Source organism: Mesoplodon densirostris, chromosome 13, assembly GCF_025265405.1.
Source record: "Mesoplodon densirostris isolate mMesDen1 chromosome 13, mMesDen1 primary haplotype, whole genome shotgun sequence".
In the NCBI taxonomy this organism is placed as follows: domain Eukaryota; kingdom Metazoa; phylum Chordata; class Mammalia; order Artiodactyla; family Ziphiidae; genus Mesoplodon; species Mesoplodon densirostris.
The window spans coordinates 22,884,585-22,909,627 of NC_082673.1; the positions used below are offsets into that span (position 1 = coordinate 22,884,585).

The 25,043-nt window shown below is 36.8% G+C and overlaps 1 pseudogene; it reads right to left on the reverse strand.

The window, feature by feature from the left end:
• Positions 1 to 7,139: 7,139 nt before the first annotated feature.
• On the reverse strand, positions 7,140 to 24,520 carry LOC132500591 (CDK5 and ABL1 enzyme substrate 2-like; annotated as a pseudogene).
• Between the last annotated feature and the right edge of the window lie 523 nt (positions 24,521 to 25,043).

A 25,043-nucleotide genomic window follows, 5' to 3' on the forward strand; every position in this document is an offset into this window, starting at 1 on the left:
GAGATCACAGACTCACTCGTCACCACACTGTCATAGTGTTAATTCTCTGCCACTTACAAGCTCAGTGACTTTGGACAAGTCCTTTAATCCCTTTTGATCCTCAATGTTTTCATCAGTAAAATTAAGATGGTCTCAATGAAATTTGTTTTAATTGTGCTAACATACAACACGAGATCTCTTCCCTTGACACATTTTTAAGTGCAAGATACAGAATTGTTCACTAAAGACACAATATGGTACAGCAGGTCTCTAGAACATTTTCATCTGCCCGTTGATTATCAACTCCCCATTGTCCCCTCTCTGCAGCCCCTGGCCGCCACCATTCCACTCTGATTCTATGAATTTGACTATTTTAGAGAACTCATATAAGTGGAATCATGCAGTATTTGTCCTTCTGTGACTGGTTTATTTCACTTAGCATAAGGCTCACTCTTGTTGTGCATAGGGCAGGATTTCCTTTCTTAAGCCTGAATAATATTCCATTGTATATATATATAGCACATTTTCAATGAAATTTCTTGGACCAAACAGTCCAAAATGCTATAACAGAAGTATGAACTCTTTCAAGAGCACAGAGGAGAAGTCATTAATCCCTATTAGTCAGAATTTATTGATGTGGAATAAGCCCCAATACATTACCCAACTTCCAGTGTTCCTGCTTCATCAGGTCAACTTTTTGTATTTTTATTCATACAAACTCTTAGTCCTACTGGCAACTGAGGCTTATTCATGTTTATCATCTTTCTGAGACCCTTACAAATGTTTGTAGAAATGACTGGATGGATGAGTGGATGGATGGCTCTTATCTGATAACCTGGGCCAATTTTGGCCTTCATTATCTTCCATCTTCTGATCACTTTCTTAGGTCCCCAAACTTCTGGACCAGGTCAAATCTCAATCCTATGTATCCCCATAACTTCCTCTACATTATTGTGATTGCCTGTGGATGTCTGCCTTCTCCATCAGATTTTAAGTTTACTGCAATGAACACTATTTGTCTTGTTCACCACTGTGGCTCCAATTCCTAGCTCATAGCAGGTGACCATTAAATATTTAAAGAACGGTGGATGACTGAATGAGTTTTCTAAAGCCTCTGTTTGTCAATGACCTAGTTTTGGGCCATCCAAAGATAAATTCTGCTCCTGAGAAACCTTACTAACCTGGCATTGCCTCTCTATTTAAATTAAAACACTCAGTGTATTTGATTCAATATTTGTAAATAGCAAAACACTACGTATGTATTATCCTTTTAATGTATATTCATAAGATAACAGACAAGCATACACATGCACACACACAGCCTGATAAAAGGATGGTTTTTAAAAACTGCCTCAAAGCTGCCTCCAAAATAGAAATCATATTAATTATTCCATCTATAAATTCTGTTTTAATATCAAGGTCCTAGATACCCTGAGAAATACTACAAGAATCTAAAGCATCAAAAAGAGTAAACAAATTTAGTTTTACTAATGTAAGAGAAGAGAAAGAGATATTTCAGAAAGATTTCTGAAGATTTGAGTGTTTTCTGGTTACCCTTGAGTTAGGCAGAATGAATCTGACCTTACTTCAGTATTCATCAAGCTTTATGCTTTGACTAAAGAAACCCAAGTAGCATTAAATATTTGAATCATACAACCAATTTCCCTTTATCTCAATCCCTGCCTGCTCTAGCATTCAAGATTCATCCAGGAAAGCAGAAGACAGTACAAAGTACTTCATGGAGAAAATTGGTTATACAGATGTTGATGAGGAAAATACAGGAATTAGCAACATCAGGAAGCTACAAACATCACTGGGCTAGAAGAACAAGGGGAAGAGGGAGTGTTACTGTAGCCTACGGGTCCAGGGCAGTTGATGGAAACTAGAACTAGGCAGGAGACTCAGCCACCACCAAAGAAGTCACCTAAGGCAGAGATGGATGAGAAAACATACACCACATTTCTTTCCTTCTGTCCTCAAATCTGAGGAGCACAGATGACAGGAATTAGCTCCCTTGTGATACAGAGAAAATGAAGGGAAGGCAAGGAACCGATGTGAGGTGTGAGAGCATACAGGCCCAGCATCAGTATGCATGCCTACCAGCCTACTGATCTGTCTACCCACGTAGCTTCAGGGTCACTGAAGCAAGTATCTGACTGTTTTGAAAGAGTCACAGATGTAGAAAACAAACTTATGGTAACCAGGGGGGAAAGGGGAGGGGAGGGATAAATTGGGAGATTGAGATTGACATATGCACACTACTATATATAAAATAGATAACTAATAAGGACCTACTGTATAGCACAGGGAACTCTACTCAATACTCTGTAGTGGCCTATATGGGAAAAGAATCTAGAAAAGAGTAGTTATATGTGTATGTATAACTGATTCACTTTGCTGTACACCTGAAACTAACACAATATTGTAAATCAACTATACTCCAATAAAAAAAAATTTTTAAGTATCTGATTGTTTTGAAAGCTTATTTCTTATTGGATGTTAATAAATTGATGTCCTGATTTAAAATATTTTATAGTTTTAAAAAACCTCTTCTAAAGTTGTTGTTCTTAGGTTCTACTATTTTATATTCATTTCACATTTAGAGTTTCTGTTTCAAAAGATAACCCTAACCAGTATGGTATTATTATGTAAAAGACATGTGATAAAAAAATAAATACTCAGTGTTAAGGATTATTCAAAATAATAGTTAACAGCCAAGGAATTAGTGTTGTTTGTCATTTTGCTTCTTCCAAGTGGGAAGTGTGGGCAAAATTAAGATCTAAGGGAAGAATAAACAAAGGAGATGCATAATAAGACTCAAATGGTTGAATGCTAAAAAATTTTCTGATAAATCTCTGATGTCAAATAAGAATCCTTCTGGAAAACAATTTTTTTTAAAGCATGCCTAAAATCACTGTTGTCAGAAAAGCCTTACAGGAATTTAAATCACTTGATTTTTCAGAAAATATATCTTGGAATATACAACATGCACAAACCTGCCCAGCTCTCATTAAATATTCATTTCATTGACCAACTCAGTCACTCCACTACAAAGCCCTGACTTGCCCATGGCATTATTTCTTTGGTCCGTGACCTTATCAGATGGTGTAGGCCAAATAACCTCCAGGTGTGACCATTATTGTTTGGATGGAGCCTTTTCTACCTTTTCTATAAATAATAAATAATATATATAATTATATATATAATTATATATATTGTATATATATTGTACATATAAATAATATAATAATAAATAATAAATAAATATAATAATATAAATATAAAATATAAATAAAAGCCTTTTCTATAAATAATGGTATAGGAATTTGATACTACAGTAGGTGTGAGACAAATGGATGTGGTTTTCATGCTTTGTCCTTCCCCACTACAGCTGATCCTTCCAATCTCAGGGGTCATTTTCTTTTCAAAACATCAGACAGCCTACATTGTCATTAAAATCACCAAGAAGCCCTTTTAGGCATGCCTGGTACTGATTGTCTGCTGAGACAAGCCCAGTCTTGTGAGGCATGTGAAATTCAGAGTTCTAACCACTAGTGCCCATTAAGGATCCTCCAGCAATTTTCATATGATTAAAAACAGCCAATGTGTAATGGGGAAAAGTACATTCCTACGGCCTCCACACACCCTGCAGTTTTAAATGCATTCGATCTCTCCTGCTTTTCCTGCTTTAAAAAGGTAAATTAAGTAGTGCAGTTGGGCATTACTAACCAGCTACCGTGTTCCTTCCCAGGAGGGCAGATTTGAGGGGGAAGAGTCTCATTAATACAGCACAATCTTTAGACATGAACTGTCCCTAAACTAACGCAACAAACCAAGGAACAATGTTTACCTCCTTAGGAATATTTGACCCACTCTCCAGAAATTTTGAATACATAGATGAGGTCAGGGACAAATCAATTTTTCTCTAAGGTGTCTTATAATGCCTCTCACAGTCTTGTTACTTAGTATATTTTTAAACAGAAGAAGAGGTGAGAAATGGATACTGTGGGATGGAAAGTACTCAAGTATAATAAAATTTCAACCTTGAGACTAGTTTTAAAATGCCAACTCGGCCAGATGAGGAAGAGAAAAGAGAATTGGGTGGAAGAATGAAATACTTTATTCTAGAAATAAATATAGATGTGCCTATCAAACGTCTTTATCTCTACTAGTTTCTGAATAATCCCTAAAATTTTCCACAAAACTGCTCCCATTTTTCTACTTTGGAATAAAAAAGACTTAAAATTTGCACTTACTTCATGGTTACAAATGATATCTCATTTGTGGTATCAAACAACATTAAATTGCTTGAAACTAAGGTAGTTTCAGAAGAGCCAAAACTCAGGGTATAAAATTGAGAAACTCAGATCTCATACATTTTTAGCTGTTATGCTGCCTGAAATGTCATTGACCAACAATTCTTTGCCCTAAGTTCTCAATTAGAAATGTCCCAGATTGCATCATCAAACATTTTTCTCTATTTTAAGTGTCAATTCTAACATTTCCTGACTTAGCTATATATATATATATATATATAAAACAATGTCCTTAGACACATAAACATTTTTTAAATATTATGTTGATGCCGTCCTTTGTATAAACCAAGCCATAGCACAATACAGACTTATTTTTAATTGTTTAAAATCTAAATGTACATTTATTAAAGGTTCCACTTCTCCTTAGGATGTAGAAAGCCACAAGACAGCATCACGCCTGACCTAAAACATAAAAAAGCTGAATAATCTACAAGATTATAACTTTTCCTAAACCCATCAGATGGTTGAGGTTTAAAGGCAGATATAGTAAGTTTATTCGATGGACTACATTAATAATTACAAAGAGGGGGAAAACACTGATATACATAACATGGAAAAATCTAAAAATCATTATGCTGAGTGAAAAAAGTCAGACACAGAAGAATACATGCAGTATTTTTTTTTTTACATTTACATAACCTTCTAGAAAGTTGTGAACTAATCTAGAGAAACAAAAATAGATCAGTGTTTGCCTGGGGTCTGTGTGAAGGGAAAGATGGACCGCAAAGGGGCACAGAAATCTAGAGTGATGGAAATGTTCTGTGTCATAATTGCAACAATTACCTCCCATGTATATACATCTGTAAAAGCTCATCAAATTGTAAATTTTAAACGGATTTATTTTACATAAATTGTACCTACCTCAATAAACATGACTTTTATGAAACCTAATTTTCATGGGAGGCTTAAGTCAATGCAATTAACTCAAAGTCTCCCAAGAAGTTTCTGAGCTTTCATTCTAATCAGATTTATCTTTCCTCAGTAGAGAGGACATCACAGGATCAACATCCCCAAAGCTAATAATCCAACTGCTATTTACATAAAGGATTCACTAACAAAGAACAATAGCTCTTAATGAAAGCAATAGTCACTTCTGTTGGAGCAGGAGAACAAAAGAAGCAGGAAAGTCTAGTAGCGTATCTTCTGACGGTCCTGACAGGGCAGCAACCCTCAAGAACTCCCAGGAGCACCTAAAATTGCCCCTGAGTCCCTCAGTTCAGCATTGCTACTATATATATATATTCTTCTTCAGATTCTCTTCCCTTGTAAGGTTATTACAAAATATTGAGTATAGTTCCCTACTGTGCTATACAATAGGTCCTTATTGGTCATCTATTTTATATATAGTAGCGTGTATATGTTAATCCCAAGCTCCTAATTTATCCCTCCCCTCACTCTTTTTTGATACAGGGCTATCTCTCAAACATAAAAACAGGCCAGCCTAGAATTGCAGTATACTGCCATCATTTCACTTTGGAATGGTTTAAATAGAAAAACTGGAAAAAGTCCAAAATTTATCTTCTAAAATACCCACCAAGTCAACACCTAAATATTTTCTTGGGCCTCACAGATTCACCATACTTATATTCAAATTAACTAATCTCTTTTTAGATGAAAAACCACAAAAGAAAATTTAGTGCAGAGGTATCCTCAAAGTTTTCTTTTTCACTGAAATTAGGATGGCATTTTTTTTAAAAAACTGCTTTTATTCTTTTTTATTTTTTTAAAGCATTTCATGTTTTATTTTTTTAATGAAACTGTTGGATTATATTGAAGTCTGTGTGTGTGTTGGGGGGTGTGGATGTATGTGGAGAGGGTGGTATTTAAGTACACTGTTGTTTTATGGCTACCCATTTGTGATATAGTTTGCTGATAGACTATAAAAAAGACCAAAAGAAATTCAACTTCACCTCGAAAACAGTGCATGCTTCTTTTTTTCTAGAGAGTTTATGTTAGTATTATTTTGCTGTATCTGTTTGTCATTTAAAACATGATATTCATGTAAAGTTTTATTGTTAGTGGCCTACTGTCAGCTCTCACAAAACTGGATGTATTGTGCTATTGCAAACTTTGTATAGGTGAGAACTTTACAAAAGTAATTAACAAAGCACATTGAGTATAATAATCAATGCTAACAACAGTCATGTAGATAAAATTATTTGCATAAACAAAATATCCTAATTAGTATGAATTCTTTCTTGATGAAGCATGAGAACTATAGATGATAACATTTTCAATATTTTTAATTCTCTGAAGCACTTCTAGTTCTGGCAATAGTTTCAGAAATGTCATAGCAACTACATTGGGAGATTAACATCTCTAATGCCTTCTTTGTACTGGTAATATTAAGTTTTCAATAACCATCTCTTGGATGGCTGCCACTTAACTCTGTACTGCATGTAAATTTTAGTCAGTGTCTTTTAGATAGCTAATTCATTCAAAAAATATGAATGAATACTATATGTATCTACACATCAGAGATATAGCAGTGGTTTTTTTTTTCTTACTGTGCATAGTTTAGTTTTATATATGCATTAGCAATATTTTTTAAACTGCTTTTAAAAGTGAACTGCCTACCTTTGGAGAAAAAACTATGAAACTTAGCTGTTTCATCTTCATGGTCTTTACAAAACCAAAACACCCTGATGGGGAATGAAGGAATTAGTTATTCAACTACTGACACAAAACTTCTAGATTTTTTTCCAAATATCCCAAATTCTGTTATCCTAAAAGAGGAAGAATCTTTTAAATGATTTATTTTCACTTTAAGAAAAAAGTGATTTGTTTTCCCTTTAAAAGCAGCTTTAGGATATTGTGGATATCACCATGTAGCAGGATATGGCCTTAGTGAAATGCTCCATGTTTTAGAGCTTCTTCCTCCAGGATGTAACCTACAGTGTGGTTGGGTTTTCTAATTGCTCTTTCTGTCATAGTGATAACTTTCTGATAACTGCTTCCAAATGTGGTCACCAGCGTGGCTGAAATAACAATGGGTTTGAAACAGTCTATTTTATGCAGGAGCCCATGTTGAAAATTTCATAATTCGTCTAAATTTTAGGTTAAATAAAAATGATTTCAGGGCTTCCCTGGTGGCGCAGTGGTTGAGAATCCGCCTGCCAATGCAGGGAACACGGGTTTGAGCCGTGGTCTGGGAAGATGCCACATGCTGCGGAGCAACGAAGCCCGTGAGCCACAACTACTGAGCCTGCGCTCTAGAGTCCGTGAGCCACAACTACTGAAGCCCGCGTGCCTAGAGCCCGTGCTCCGCAACAAGAGAAGCCACTGCAATGAGAGAAACCCACACACAGCGAAGAAGAGTAGCTCCTGCTCACCACAACTAGGGAAAGCCCGCGCGCAGCAACAAAGACCCGACGCAGCCAAAAATAAATAAATAAATAAAATTGATTCTTAAAAAAAAAGAAATGATTTAAACCTTGAAATTGTTTTCTTCTTAACAGTTTGAGGCTCAAACTCTAATAGACTATAAAATAATTAAGGGAAAAATGCTAAAGGAAGCACACATTTTCTAAGAGGGAGAAAGGTGGAGAGATTGGATTGTACACACCAACAGGATCAAGGAAGAATGCTAGCTGATGATGATGAATCTGCGTGCCTTATTCCTGCTTCCAAAGAAATTAAGTGTAAAAGGAAAGGGTTTCAATTAGAAATTCACATGATATCACCTAAGGAGACTTAAAACAAGGTATCCTTATCATACCAAAAAAATGGAAAAAAGAATATAAAAGTCTATTAAATGAAAATGATTTGACAGACAGAGAGCAAGAAATGGTGCTTTTGCAATTCCAGAATGTTAGAATTATTCATCTTCTCCTTGAAAATGTGTCAATTGTAATAACGTTTGCCAGAGCTTTCCACACTAAAATAATTTATGGGGCATTACACTGAAAACAAAAAGCAAAATAATATCCTTTATACAAAAGTATTTTTCCTTTAAATTGCTTAATAAAGCCAAAAATTATGCTTTTCAAATTAATAATTCTAACTTCTTCAACAACTTAGGTGCCAATATAGCTAAGAATTATCACTCTATCAGCAGTTTTTTAATAAAACATGGAAGTGAACATGCTGTCTAATAACAGACTGATAAGAATCTAAGTGGAAAAGCATCAACTAGACTGCAAATGAATAGCATAAATCTAAACATGTCCCCCTGAAAAATTCAGAAACTGGCAAAACATCTGTTGGGCTGGCTGGCAGTCATCCTAAGTGATGATGCATGCCTTTTACTTCCTGGAGAAATAATTAAGCAGTAAGTTTAACAGTTTCTTCCAGATCCTTCAAAAATTGGAAGTGCCAAGGACTCAGAAGTTTATTATCAAAAAAATTTTAACCTGGAACCTTGCGTATCCAGGCTGCTCAGGACCAAAGCAAGGCAGAGATGTGGGCATGGTATAGAGCCCTGCTCAGTGAGTTAGGGCTCCCGTTTTGGTGTTTTGGTTGCCACAAAGCCACCCTGAGTCCTGCAAAGATGACCCAGCCTGCCAGGCTTCTCTCCAGCCTCTCAACTTCTCTCCTCCAAAGGGACGTGGATGAAGCAGAGACCTGGATGGACCAGTCCTGACTCTGTGAGGTCCAGTTTCCTCTATGAATACATGTATTCCTCTATGAACACAAAACATGTATTCAAACTACATGAGCTGAAGAAGTAAGAAGAGAATATTTGTCTCTTTTGCTTAGAGTGCCCTAACTGACAAGACAAAACACACCTAAGTAGCTCTAGTTCATGAGGAAGGCAAAGGAAAGGAATGGCACTTTTCTATGGTACCAAATCAAGTTTTTAGTGGATAAATAGATAAAGTATCCTATCTCTGCTAGGCACTAATATATTGGGCAGGGGGACACCCCATTAATGCACAATGTGAAAACAGAATTAAACCTATTAAGTAAAGGATTTATTCTACATTATCATTTAATTACCAACATGTCTCTATATTCAATTATAGTACTATGGTTTCATTAGGCACTTTCACTGAGATTTTCTAATTAAAACCCTCCCAGGTAACTGATGCTCAGTAGATTTGATTAGCACTTTTATCTTTCTTTTTCTCATTGAAAGTAAAATGACCTATCTTTGCACTTACGTCAAAAATAGCAGCCTCCTCCCTAGGTCTCCTTTGCACAGACACTAGTCACAATTTCCTGCCAGATGCCTCAGGGGAGAATTTCACCTTGCACAATTCTACTGGAAGATGCTATGGTTTCCTATTGAACAGAATATTGAGTCTCCTTGCACTGATACAGTTTAGGAATTAAAAGACTTTGGAGTCATTAACCTGGTTTCAAACTTCGGCTCCTCTACTAACTAGTTGCACGTCTGGCAAGTTACTTGACCTCTGTGACTATTTTGCATTCACAAAACGAGGACTGTTATGAGGCATAAATGACAAAATGAGTGAAGTGTTTAGCACAGCATCTGGCACGTAGTGAGTGGTAATTGTTATTGTCATTTTTGCTGTTGCTGTTACAGGGTGTGGATAAGGAAAATATTCAGAGATTTTAATTAAGGTATGTGTTCCCAGGCAACTTAGTTACTGGAGGCTGTATCATAAGCATCTTGCTCCAGAGACTGGTCGGCATCCATTATTTAATATTAAGGTTTGAGCACATTTCTTATTCTGTTTATTCTCTGATTGTACTGCCCATTCTGTTCTCTGCCCTTCCAAGTTCAGTTTTGTGTCATGACAGATTGTCCCACACAGACTATCATCTCTGCTCTCCTGTTCTCTGGCTTCTGGTTGGACTTAGCCAGTGGGAGGCACCACTAGGAAATCTGAGCATGAGAGAAGACAGGTCAGGAATGTCTCCCTCACTGCCACCTGCTTTGGAGTCATAATTCTGGCAGTGGTCAGATGTCTCTGCAGCTACCCTGGAAGTCCCTTCACACCTCCAGCTTTCACTGGACTCTGTTAACAAGTCTAGTTTCTCCCCTCATCCCTTCAGGCCTAGGAGTGGCATTAGCTTCTTTTGCTGGTAGCTAGAGCCTGAACATCCTTCATTGGTTTGCTTATTCATACTTTGTAAATAGTCCCTTCTCTAACTACTCATCAGAATTTCATCTAAGTGCATCTCTGTTTCCCATTGGGACCATGAGTAATGTACCCCTTCAGATCAATATGTTTCCCTGTAGCCAACTGGGTTAATGTTAATTTTACAATCTTTATTGAGTTCTTACTATACACTAAACACTGGGCTAAGTGCAAAGTGCAAGGGGAAAAAGTTATATATATATATATATATATATATGTATGTATGTATGTATGTATTTAAATACATATACATGACCTTCTCTTCAAAGATGTCAGTCTTTCATTGTGACCTCAAATAGGAGAAATTTAAAAGGCAGAAATATAAGGAAGTGGCATTTCAAGCATAGAAGAGAATGTTTAAAAGTCATGATGACCTGAAGATTCACAGTATATTTAGTGAACAGCAAAGTCATTCGGGGTAAGGAGAACATAGCGCTAAGATTAGAATGGTGATGAGATGGGAGGATGCCATCATGAGGTATCGTTAAGTGGCTGGAGATTGGCCAGGTTTGGAAGGACATTATTGGAACTTGTGTAAAAGGGTTTATGCTGTGGAATGATTTTATCCTAACTCAATTTTGACAGGTATTTCCGGCAGCAACAATATTAGGGTGACCAGTTCAATGGATTGCAAGAATACAGAAGAAATACAAAAGCAGTGGTTATTGGAGTTGAAAGCAGGGGACATACTCAACAAATATTTCACAGAGAATTATCAAGACTTCAAGACTTTTGAATATAGGAGTCAGAGGAGTATTAGCTATGGGTTCAATTTGAGGTGTCTGTTTAGACTACATCATAAATTGTGACTCTGTTAACTGAAACAGGAAATAGAGGGAAGGGAGCAGATCATGTAGGGGTAGATGAATTCCTTTTTGAAAAAAAATATATGACCTGTTGGTGTTACAATAATTGGCTTAAAAAAGAGACCTAATCATCATTTTGAGAAAAGAGGAAATAATCTCACAATTAAAAAAAGTAAAAGTCATGCTAGAACAGCACCAGATGATTAAAATTAGTGAGGCCCCTTAAATGTAAGAAATTTCCAAAGTAAATGCTTCAGAAGTTTCAAGTTGGACATTCGTATCTACTTTGGCGTCCTCCCTATATCACCAAGCACAGTTAGTGTCTGCCTATACTGCATTTCCACAGCATCACCTCGTTATAGTCTTGTTCATTACCTATCTCTGCCTCCCTAACTTACTTTGACATATATCCATAATGACCTATGCAGTGCTTGGCATGTGATAAGTCTACTTAATAATCAGTTTTTAGTATCATAAATTGGTGAAATGCCAAAATTATGAGACCACTTCTGTGCTTCAACGTTCGATTCCAAAATAACAGATGTGTTACTTTTTTTCTCATCAACTGTTTTAGTCATTGTTTTTTTTAACCTGCAAGGATGCTTCCTCCCACTCATCACAAAATAATTATATCAGAAAGATACTGTACTCAAGTACAATCAAGCTTTTTTTTAACATCTTTATTGTAGTATAATTGCTTTACAATGGTGTGTTAGTTTCTGCTATACAACAAAGTGAATCAGCTATACATATACATATGTCCCCATATCTCCTCCCTCTTGCATCTCCCTCCCACCCTCCCTATCCCACCCCTCTAGGTGGTCACAAAGGACCGAGCTGATCTCCCTGTGCTATGTGGCTGCTTCCCACTAGCTATCTATTTTACATTTGGTAGTGTATATATGTCCATGCCACTCTCTCACTTCGTCCCAGCTTACCATTAACCCTCCTCGTGTCCTCAAGCCCATTCATTCTCAACATCTATGTCTTTATTCCTGTCCTGCCCCTAGGTTCTTCAGAACCTTTTTTTTTTTTTAGATTCCAGATATATGTGTTAGTGTATGGTATTTGTTTTTCTCTTTCTGACTTACTTCACTCTGTATGACAGACTCTAGGTCCATCCACCTTACTACAATAACACAATTTCATTTCTTTTATGCCTGAGTAATATTCCATTGTATATACGTGCCACATCTTCTTTATCCATTCATCTGGCAATGGACACTTAGGTTGCTTCCATGTCCTGGTTATTGTAAATAGTGCTGCAATGAACCTTGTGTTACATGTCTCTTTTTGAATTATGGTTTTCTCAGGGTATATGCCCAGTAGGGGATTGCTGGGTTGGATGGTAGTTTGATTTTGAGTTTTTTGAGGAACCTTCATACTGTCCTCTTTAGTGGCTGTATCAATTTACATTCCCATCAACAGTGCAGGAGGGTTCCCTTTTCTCTTCACCCTCTCCAGCATTTATTGTTTGTAGATTTTCTGATGATGCCCCTTCTGACTGGTGTGAAGTGATACCTCATTGTAGTTTTGATTTGCATTTCTCTAATGATTAGTGATGTTGAGCATCCATTCATGTGTTTGTTGGGAATCTGTATATCTTCCTTGGAGAAATGTGAATTTAGGTCTTCTGCCCATTTTTGGATTGCATTGTTTGGTTTTTTTGATATGGAGCTGCAAGGGCTGCTTGTATGTTTTGCAGATTAATCCTTTGTCAGTTGCTTCATTTGCAAATATATTCTCCCATTCTGAGGGTTGTCTTTTGGTCTTGTTTTTGGTTTCCTTTGCTGTGCAAAAGCATTTAAGTTTCATTAGGTCCCATTTGTTTATTTTTGGTTTTATTTCCACTTCTCTAGGAGGTGGATCAAAAAGGATCTTGCTGTGATTTATGTCATAGAATGTTCTGCCTATGTTTTCCTCTAAGGGTTTTATAGTGTCTGGCCTTACATTTAGGTCTTTAATCCATTTTGAGTTTATTTTTGTGTATGGTGTTAGGGAGTGTTCTAATTTCATTCTTTTACATGTAGCTGTCCAGTTTTCCCAACACCACATATTGAAGAGGCTGCCTTTCTCGATTGTATATTCTTGTCTCCTTTATCAAAGTTAAGGTTACCATATGTGCGTGGATTTATCTCTAGGCTTTCTATCCTGTTCCATTGATCTATATTTCTGTTTTTGTGCCCGTACCATACTGTCTTGATTACTTTAGCTTTGTAGTGTCTGAAGTCCAGATGGTTTCTTGTTTCTTGAGGTAGGATTGTACTGCTATAAACTTCCCTCTTAGAACTGCTTTTGCTGCATCCAATAGGTTTTGGGTTGTCGTGTTTTCATTGTCATTTGTTTCTAGGTATTTTTTGATTTCCTCTTTGATTTCTTCAGTGATCTCTCGGTTATTGAGTAGTGTATTGTTTAGCCTCCATGTGTTTGTATTTTTTACAGATTTTTTTCCTCCAGTGGATATCTAGTCTCATAGCACTGTTGTCAGAAAAGATACTTGATACAATTACAATTTTCTTAAATTTACCAAAGCTTGATTTGTGACCCAAGATATGATCTATCCTGGAGAATGTTCCATGAGCACTTGAGAAGAAAGTGTATTCTGCTGTTTTTCAATGGAATGTCCTATAAATAACAATTAAGTCCATCTTGTTTAATGTAGCATTTAAGGCTTGTGTTTCCTTGCTTGTTTTCATTTTGGATTATCTATCCATTGGTGCGAGTGGGGTGTAAGTCCTCTACTATGATTGTATTACTGTGAATTTCCCCTTTTATAGCTGTTAGCATTTGCATTACGTATTGAGGTGCTCCTATGTTAAGTGCATAAATATTTACAATTGTTATATCTTCTTCTTAGATTGATCCCTTGATCATTATGTAGTGTCCTTCTCTGTCTCTTATAATAATCTTTATTTTAAAGTCTATTTTGTCTGATATTAGAATTGCTACCTCAGCTTTCTTCTGATTTCCATTTGCATGGAATATCTTTTTCTATCTCATCACCTTCAGTCTGTATATGTACCTCGGTCTGAAGTGGGTCTCTTGTAGACTGCATATATACAGGTCTTGTTTTTATATCCAATCAGCCAGTCTATGTCTTTTGGTTGGAGCATTTAATCCATTTACATTTAAGGTAGTTATTGATATGTATGTTCCTTTTACCATTTTCTTAATTGTTTTGGGTTTGTTATTGTAGGTCTTTTCCTTGTCTTGTGTTTCCTACTTAGAGAAGTTCCTTTAGCACTTGTTGTAAAGCTGGTTTGGTGGTGCTGAATTGTCTTAGCTTTTGCTTGTCTGTAAAGGTTTTAATTTCTTCATCGAATCTGAATGAGATCCTTGCTGGGTAGAGTAATCTTGTTTTAAGTTTTTCCCCTTCATCACTTTAAATATGTCCTGTCACTCCCTTCTGGCTTGCAGAGTTTCTGTTGAAAGATCAGCTGTTAACCTTATGGGGATTCCCTTGTATGTTATTTGTTGTTTTTCCCTTGTGGCTTTTAATATTTTTTCCTTGTATTTAATTTTTGATAGCTTGATTAATATGCATCTTGACATTTTTCTCCTTGGATTTATCCTGTATGGGACTCTCTGTGCCTCCTGGACTTGATTAACTATTTCCTTTCTCATATTAGGGAAGTTTTCAACTATAATCTCTTCAAATATTTTCTCAGTGCCTTTCTTTTTCTCTTCTTCTTCTGGGACCTCTATAATCGAATGTTGGTGCATTTAATGTTGTCCCAGAGGTCTCTGAGACTGTTCTCAATTCTTTTCATTCTTTTTTCTTTATTCTGTCTGCGGTAGTTATTTCCACTATTTATCTTCCAGGTCACTTACCCGTTCTTCTGACTCAGTTATTCTGCTATTTATTCCTTCTAGAGAACTTTTAATTTCATTTATTGTGTTGTTTATCATTGTTTGTTTGCTGTTTAGTTCTTCTAGGTCCTTTTAAAACGTTTCTTGTATTTTCTCCATTCTATTTCCAAGATTATTTTGGATCATCATTTCCATCATTCTTTTTCAGGTAGACTACCTATTTCCTCTTTATTTGTTTGGTCTGGTGGGCTTTTACCTTGCTCCTTCATCTGCTGTTTCTTCAGCAGCTTGCAGTTCTCCTTGTTATGTTTGCCCTGCAGGACCAGCTTCTTAAAGTACACATAGGCCATTGGCACTGTCACAGGCTCCAAAACACACTCCTGGGACAAGTTCTGCATCTCTCATTTTAAACTTCTAATTTTGCTCAGCATCAGCTTGATGTGCAGGAACTCCTCCCAGAAGGTTTCCTTCATGTCCTTCTTGAGGTGGGAGGGCTTCACATACTCTATCACTGTGGTCATGTAGGCTGTGAAGATGAGGACGTGTTTGCTGCAGGGTCACTGAAGGTCAGCCAGGAGGCTGGGATTGTACTCCAGGGCATCCCCCACATTGGCCCCTAGTTCTGAGCCAGCTGGTGCCGCCCTGGTCAGGACAGGTTTGCATCTGGACCCCAGCAGAGCACGAGGCACTCTGGGTCAGGGCTGAGGCAGTGGGCCAGCTTGAGCATGACAAGGGTGTTGGTGGGGTACAGATCTTGGTAAGACACAACCTTTCCATCTGCCCCCAGCTCAAAGTCTTCCAACTGGAAGACCATCTCAGAAGACATGGAAACGTCACCGGAGGGATGCCTCTGCTTCTGGCTGTCCACCCTCAGGTCACTGACACGCAGGCCTTCTCCACAGGGCAAGACAGAGAAGGCCGCACACAGGGACTGCTTGGCTCAGATGAGCATAATCCTGCTGTTCCTGGTGTTGTACTGCCTCATATTATTGATGAAGTGAGACTTATTTGGGCCTTTGTGTCTTGGGGATCCAGATGTATGTTTGGTTCTTTGAAGGGAGGCACATCCCACCATGTCTTCCAGAAACTCAAGGGCAGTCCGTCCAGGGAGATGTTGTTGAGGAAGAAGAGCACAGCCTGGTGGCACCACGAGTCCCCTCACCTCTGCAGTGCCTGCGACGCAGTCCAGACGGCAGGGTCAGGGGACTGGCCCGGGGATCCACCTGCCGTGGCCGCAGCCATCCTCTGACTGAGCCCAATGGCCACCTGCCACCTAAAATCAAGCTTTTAAAAACAGGATCACTTATGACAATAATGCTCAACCTGAAAACCCAACATTTTGCTCAAATAGTCCCTTAGTAAAATTCTTTGCAGCTACAACTGTCAGACTTCAGGATCTCCACACATTATAATTATTGTTTTCTCCCCTCAGATTACCATGTTAAGAAATATCTTTGAATTTTTGAGACTGACAATATGAACGTTAAACCTCATGTTATTCTAGTGAATAGTGGTGAAGAACGTTTGCACACACACACACACACACACACACACACATACACACACCCTCCAATATATTCCAACATAGCAACCACATCACCATGCTTTGGATCTTACACAGATATCCAGGGCTTTACTGCCAGGTGTTAGAAGGGTGTTATCACTAATAAATCTTAATTCTTCTAGTGTTTTCAAACAAAATCAGACCTAATCAAGGGATCCACACGATGGAAATTTTGATTGCTAAATCAGGATAATACATCACTTCTCTAAGGGGATCTATAGAAGACAAAAAAAACTAAGTGGACTCAGTAGGCTTGGTTCTTCTTAGTCTTTTAATTAAAACAAATACCAAAAACAAAATTATTCTTGACCCATTTTCGCCATCAAATTCTTTCACAGGTTTACTTTCCTATTTTCCTATTTAAAAGAGTCTAAACATTCTGTTTTTGTGACATCTTACTGAAGGAAGTAAAGTCTAGTGAAAAGAAATTGAATTGAATTTGGTGTTCAAAGACCTACATTCACTTGAAAAAGAAGAGCAACAGTGAGGCAAGGGGATTGCTGGCCCAATTAGATATATAAGCATATCCTAAGGTCTCTATAATCAACACAGTGTGGTGTTGGCATATGAGTAGCCAGGCAGGTCAATAAGAAAGAATAGAGACTCCAGAAATATATGCAATTGCTGGTAGTATTCAACAAAGGTGAAGTCACAAATCAAGTGGGAAATATGGGCACTTTAATAAATGGTGCTGGGATAACTGGATAAGTACATGAAAATAATAGAAATTGAATTCATTTCTGACACCAGAAATCAGTGAAAATTCTAAAGGAATTAGAAACTAAAATATAAAAAATGAAATTACACAAGTACAAATATTTCTGAATTTCTTTATAACCGAAAGGCAAGGAAAATTCTCTTCCCACTCAAAATATTGAAGCAATAGGGAAAATCATTAATAAATTTGACTACATTAAGATTAAACATGCATGGCAGGGACTTCCCTGGTGGTCCAGTGCTTAGGACTCCACACTTCCACTGGGGGGGCATGGGTTCGACCCCTGGCAGAGGAACTAAGATCCCGCATGCTGCATAGTAGCACAGCCAAAAAAAAAAAAATGCATGGCAAATACAACTTCATAAGCAAAATTAAAATAACAACAATGCAATTTAAAAAAGAGGCTAGACAGGACGTGGAAGCAACCTAAGTGTCCATCATCAGATGAATGGATAAAGAAGATGTGGCACATATATACAATGGGATATTACTCAGCCATAAAAAAAAGTGAAATTGAGTTATCTGTAGTGAGGTGGATGGACCTAGAGTCTGTCATACAGAGTAAAGTAAGTCAGAAAGAGAAAAAAAAATACCATATGCTAACATGTATATACGGAATCTAAAAAAAAAAAAAAATGGTTCTGAAGAACCTAGGGGTAGGACAGGAATAAAGATGCAGATGTAGAGAATGGACCTGAGGACACAGAGAGGGGGAAGGGTAAGCTGGGACGAAGTGAGAGAGTGGCATGGACATATATACACTACCAAATGTAAAATAGATAGCTAGTGGGAAGCAGCCGCATAGCACAGGGAGATCAGCTCAGTGCTTTGTGACCACCTAGAGGAGTGGAATAGGGAGTGTGGGAGGGAGGGAGACGCAAGAGGGAAGAGATATGGGGATATATGTATATGTATAGCTGATTCACTTTGTTATAAAGCAGAAACTAGCACACCATTGTAAAGCAATTATACTCCAATAAAGATGTTTAAAAAAAAAAAAAAGAAAAACAGGCTAAAGACGTGAGTAGATAGTTTCCAGAAAAGGCAGTACAGGCAATGCAGTTTCTCATATGTTTAGGACTCTATATGTCTCATAATTTTAAAAAAATAGCTCATAATAAGAGAAATAGAAATTAATATTACACAGATATATCTTATTTATCACAATGACAAAAAATCAATAGTGTGATCACATATTTAGTTGGTAAGACTAAGAGGAAACAGGCACATATATGTTTCTAAAAAGAATGCAGAATGTTATGAACCCAATGGAGGGCAATTTGGCATTATTTAATGATTCTACATATGTTTTTATGTTTTCCCCTTCTCTACATGAAAATATGTATACACATGGATATTTACTGCATGATTTAAAAAAGTAAATAACAGAAACAACCTAAATGTCCATTAATACATGATGAATTGAATTAACTTCGAGATACTTACTATGGAGCACCATACAGCTGGTTAAAAAAAAAAAGTACTTTCTAATATGTGATCTCCAGGATATATTGTTAAATGAAAACAGCAAGTAGTATAAGCAATATGTATACTATATATTGCATTACCATTTATCTGAAAAAAGGGAGTCTGTGCGTGTATATATGTGTGTGTATACATGCACATACAATGGGAGATTAAGCTATATTTAAATAAAATTATTACTTATATGTGATGAGAGGTAACATGTAAAGGAGACAGATATAAAAGTCAGGGGCGGGCTTCCCTGGTGGCGCAGTGGTTGAGAGTCCGCCTGCCGATGCAGGGGACACGGGCTCGTGCCCCAGTCTGGGAGGATCCCACAGTGCCGTGAAGCGGCTGGGCCCGTGAGCCATGGCCGCTGAGCCTGCGCGTCCGGAGCCTGTGCTCCGCAACAGGAGAGGCCACAACAGTGAGAGGCCCGCATACCGCAAAAAAAAAAAAAAAAAAGAAAGAAAAGAAAAAAAGTCAGGGGCAGGCAATTTACAAGATGAATCTTAGTATTTTGTCATACCAGAAAGCAAGGAAGTTATCAAAAAATTATTGGAATAGTGTCAAAAGGACTCATGAAACATCTTGAAGTGGCTCCCACTGCACAAAGGTGAGTCATCCTCAGCATCAATAAGAGTAAAAACATCAGTGGGTTGAAATCAATCCAGGAATTCCAATGATCATGTTTTAAAAAAAGATCACCTTTGGAGGATGCTAGGAAACCAACTCCATGTTCTAAAAACTGATAAATAAAGGGAAAGATTCATACAGATTACTTGTTTTTATAGTAAAAACTATACCTCAGGGTATTCAAAAGTTGATGAGAAAAAAAATCTGTCTATGGAAGTATTCCAACTAACATATAAAGATGTAATTACATAATTGGAATATTACCATTTTGCAAACCCCAAAGTAAACTCTGGATCTGGGAAATGATCCTCAGTGGCACCTAATGCCTCAGCAGTAGACAACTGGACATTATGCCTCTCTTGATGGAAGTTTAGAACACCATTTATGAAGTAGTCTTACCAAAAATGTAACCTAAATATGGATCCAGCCTCCTGATCTAACCACCAGTACAGGAAATACATGAGGAATAGAGAAACAGGTTTTCTTTAAAAAATGAGAGTACAATCAGCGATATCCAGAAAGCAGGAAAGTTCATGAGACAAATTACTCAATTTTTTCAACAGATCAATTTCAAAAATTTTTAAATATAAGTTAAGGTAGCCTATGAAATTAAAATATCCATGAGATGTACCAAGAGAATGCAGTGGTGCACCCTATTGCAATCCAATTAGAACAAACCAGCAACATAATATCTATAAACAAACAAAAATAAAATAAAACATGTATGAGAAAATACTGACTAGATATTTGATGATGTAAGACATGACTAGGTCTTCTTATGTATGAAAATGGCACCATGACTGGGTTCATTAACAGGAGTTTTTTTCTTTCAGAGACACATACTCAAATATTTATGCGTGAAATATTATGTATGGTTTTTGCTTCAAAACAATTCGGTAGGCAGAGACGTAAAGGAAGTTTCATTAAATGCAAGTGTGGCTGTGAGCTAACGAGTGTTGGGGCTGAATAATGGGTACATGCAGAGGCACTGTACTTTTCTGTCTACAATGAGTGCTTAAAATTACCCACAATACAGTACTGGTGGGAATGTAAAATGATGCAGCTTCTATGGAAAATAATATGAAGTTTCCTCAAAAAAATTTAAAAATAAAACTACCATATGATCCAGCAATCCCATTTCTGGGATTTAACCAAAATAATTAAAATCAAGATCTCAAAGATATATATGAGTTCCCATGTTCATTGCAGCATTATTCATAATAGCCAAAATGTGGAAATAACCTAAAAGTCTATCTATGGATAAATAGATAAAGAAAATGTGGCATATACATACAATGGGATATTATTCAACCTTAAAGGAGAAGGAAATCCTGCTATATGCAACAATATGGATGAAACTGGAGGACATCGTGCTAATTGAAACAAGCTAGTCACAGAAGGACATGCATGATCCCCCTCATATGAAGTCTCTAAAATTGTCAAATTCCTGGAATCAAAGTGGAATGGTGGTGACCAGGGACTGCAGAGAGGTGGCAGTGGGGAATTGATCATCAACAGGCATAAAATTTCAGTTAAGCAAGATACAAATGTTCTAGATACCTGCTGTACAACATTGTACCCATAGTTAACAATACTGTATTAGGCATTTAAAAAATTTTTAACGGGGTAGATCTCATGTTAAGTGTTTATAACACAAGCTTTTAAAAAAGAAAAGCTATATATATATATATATATATATATATATATATATATATATATATATATCCATAATAAAAAGGTTAAAAAAGACCCACACACAAATTCTGGATCCACCGTTTGTTTGCTTAATACCAAGCAAGTCACTTAACACATTTTAAGCCCCCATTTTCTCATATGTAAAAGGGATATAATAATAACAATTTTATAGGCTGGTTTGCCATCTCTATTTTTGGACCCTGATAATGGTTAGTTGAAAAGAGAAAGAGGTTTTGGAATTATTCTTACCAACAGTGTATATGTAAAATTATGTATAATTTTAAACACACATGGCAGAGAGAAAAGTACAATGCACCTGTTTGTAACTCGTTATTTAGCCTTAACTCCCTTTTAAATATCTGGCATAATTTTATGACACTAGGCAAGTACTTAACTTTTCTAGGTTCATTTTCTTTCATGTAAAATGGGGATCATACCAGCATCATACCATTGTTATGTGGACTATGTGAAGTTGGAACTTTATAAATAACACTTTCTCTCCTCCGTGGAGCCATTTTGATTCCTAGTTGGAAATAGTCACTCTTCTGATAGATTTACTTTGATTACTATTATACTAATAATCTCCCTTGAATTATTATTTTAATATTTTTTATGAAAAGACTCTGGGTCCTTTGAAAACAGATTATTCATATCCTCTACCTCATGGAAGGCATATGGCACATAGTTGGAGATCAATAAATTTTGATGAATTAAGTGCCTTGAATAGATTAGATGTTACCTCCAAAACTGCTTAATCTTCTGCAACTACTGACACTGAATGCTCTGGCCATATATTACTTAAATCTTTTAAAATGCACGTAAGATCCCTGGGAAAATGTCAGATTGTTTCCTGGACAAACAGTAAATGAGTTTGTCATATGTCAAGAAATCACCCAGTTCATTGTGTTGATAAACCTGGCCTGCAAATCTGACTCTGCTTTTTACCTATCACATTTATGGTTTGCCCAGGTTTGTTCCTACAAACATGTCACAGATTCTTCAGTAGAAAAATTGTTTCTAGCATAAGGTTTCAGCTTTATTCCAAAAAGTGTGTCCCTATGAAGAATCACCTAGCACATATCCATGATGCTCCAAATATAAGCATGATAATGGAAGGGTAGATTTCCATATATTGCCATTCCCCTTAAATCAGGTCAAAAACTAGCAGGAAAAATGAATGGAGCCTCCAAAAGATAGTGGTTCTGGAAGGCTATTTGAAGTGACAAACAAACCAACCTTAAATGTAGTTCAAAATATTTCCACTTGAGATAACACTCAGTTTCAGCATTCTGAACATGGAGACAGCATAGTTTTTACTTCTGAGTATTGTAAGACCCTTTTCTCATAAAACCTGGAGAAAGCCAAAAGCAGTTCAATTAAAGTGTCTAAATGTGGTCATCTTTTATCTATAGCTCAGTGGGACAGCTCAGCTAGAGCCTATAGAGTTGAGCTATGCACTCTTCCCAGAATATTCCCTAATGCTTCTCTGAAGCTATTCATTGTACAAGTCACTGTAGTAAAACTCACACCTCAGCACTCTCCCTGGATGCCAACAAGCAAACACTAGAGTGCAGTGCAGAGTAAAGAAAGGGTTTGCCTCTGAGTAAAAGGAAGATCATGATCTGTAATTTCAAAGTCCATCAAATAGAATCCTATAAGAAAACATTTGAGCTATGCATGAAGTTATAGAACCTATATCAAAAAAAAGAGAGAGAGACAAAAAATTAAGTCAAGCTCCTTCCAAAGTAAGACATTTGAAAGGAGATCATTGCAACATCATAAGTTCACCATAAAGTGATGCATTCATATTTTACAAGACAAGAACTGTACTAAAATCTTTAAAGTCTCTACAGAATTGTGTTTGTCAAAACATATTTGGTGCCATAACTCACAAGTTTATTGACATTCTTAGTTTACATCAAATATTTTACTTATTGTGATACTGGAATTTTATTTCACTTCTTAGAAAATTTTATGCTTAAAAAGGGAGCAATCATAATATATTCTATAGAGTTTTCTCCAATTTACATCATCATATTCTGAAGTAAACTGAAATAAGCCAAGGCTTTATGTAACTAAATCTTTCTATTATTTTCATGGCTCGGAATGAGAAGGGAAATGAAGAATAAATCTGTAAGAGAACAAAACGTAAATTCATTGTACTCACAATGTTGCATTAATCAGGAAAAATCTCTGTAAAATTGATTAAGAGGGAATCTGAACAAATGGCTGCATGCATTCAGAAGAGGCTGCACTCACTAAAATAAACTAGAGTTTCATTTCTCCCTTAAAATATCTATTAAAAGTCTAGATCAGATTCTTCATCTGTGAAATAGATATCATAATTAATTCCTACCGTATCTATCATAGAAAAATTGTGTGAGGTTAAAAATGAGCCAATGTATGGTGGAGGGGAGCTTTGTAAAAAGCAAAGGAGCTTAAAAATGTGAGTGATAATCAAGATGATCATTACCTGCTTAGATATAAAAATAAATAGCATTATACCGAGCATGCAACAAAGCACTTAGCACATACTAAGTGTTTACTATATGTTTTAACTAAAATATTAATAGGTATTAGGCAGTCACATTGTCAAAAGTACTGATTTAAGCAAAATTAAACACAAAATAGACCTGGAACATCTTGTAATGCCAGAATGTAAGGAAGTACTGTACTCAAACAAACAAACAAAGCACAATGATGAGGAAATGTCAAAGGAACAAAGGACCCAAATGAAAGAACTCAAAGGGGCCAAAAATGGAAAAATCTAAGCATCAAGATCAATGAAATAGAATTGGCTTACAACCCATAGTACAGAATAAATAGCTATAAGTCCGCAGTGAAATTATTTAATTAATCAATTTAAGAATCAGTGGGGGAGGGACTTCCCTGGTGGCCCAGTGGTTAAGAATCTGCCTGCTAATGCAGGGGACACGGGTTTGAGCCCTGGTCCGGGAAGATCCCGCATGCTGCAGAACAACTAAACCCGTGTGCCACAACTACTGAGCCTGCGCTCTAGAGCCTACGATCTACAACTACTGAGCCCACGTGCCACAACTACTGAAGCCCGTGCACCTAGAGCCTGTGCTCCGCAACAAGAGAAGCCACTGCAATGGAGAGTAGCCCCCGCTCACCGTAACTAGAGAAAACCTGCGCACAGCAACGAAGACCCAAAGCAGCCAAAAAAAAAAAAAAAAAGAATCAGTGGGGGAGAATAAACAAATTTCGTCTGTAGAAGGATTCCAAATAATTTATATAGATATTTCATCCTCAAGGAGGCTGCTGTGCACAGCAACTTTATTTCAAGGAGTACAAGTAGGAAAGCAATAGGAGGAACTTGACAGTGGAGAAATCTGACAACAATAACTCAGCCACGTGATCAAGGTCAACAGCAACAGCCATACGTCATGTTGATAGTGTAGATCCTTGATATGATGTGATGAGAATGGCATTTTACCTCTGCGGTTTTCCTCTCCAAAATCCATAGCCCCGGTCTAACTATGAGAAAATTATCAGACAAATCCCAATTAAGGGATATAATGCAAAATATCTAAACAGTACTCGACAAAACTGTCAAAGTCATTGGAAACAAAGAAAATATGAGAAACTATCACAATCAAGAGAAGCCTGAGGAGATATAACAATGAAATGTAATGTGTTATACTGATCCTAAAACAGAAAAGGGACATTAGGTTAATACTAAGGAAATTTGAATAAATGATGGATGTTAGTTAATAATAATGTATCGAGATTGGTTCGTTAACAGTAGCAAGTGTACCACACTAATGCAAGTCATTAAAAACAAGGAGAACAAGATGTGGGGATGGAGAGGCAGGGAGTATTGGGGAATTCTTTGTTCTATCTGCTCATGTTTTCTGTAAATCTAAAACTTAAATTGAAAAAGAAAGAGGCTTACTAAATATACCTTTTCTTTTTTCTTTATAGGTAGTGCAAGGTACAGCAACTTGTCCTCCACCTTAGAAGAGATGTCACAACACACTCCTGCCC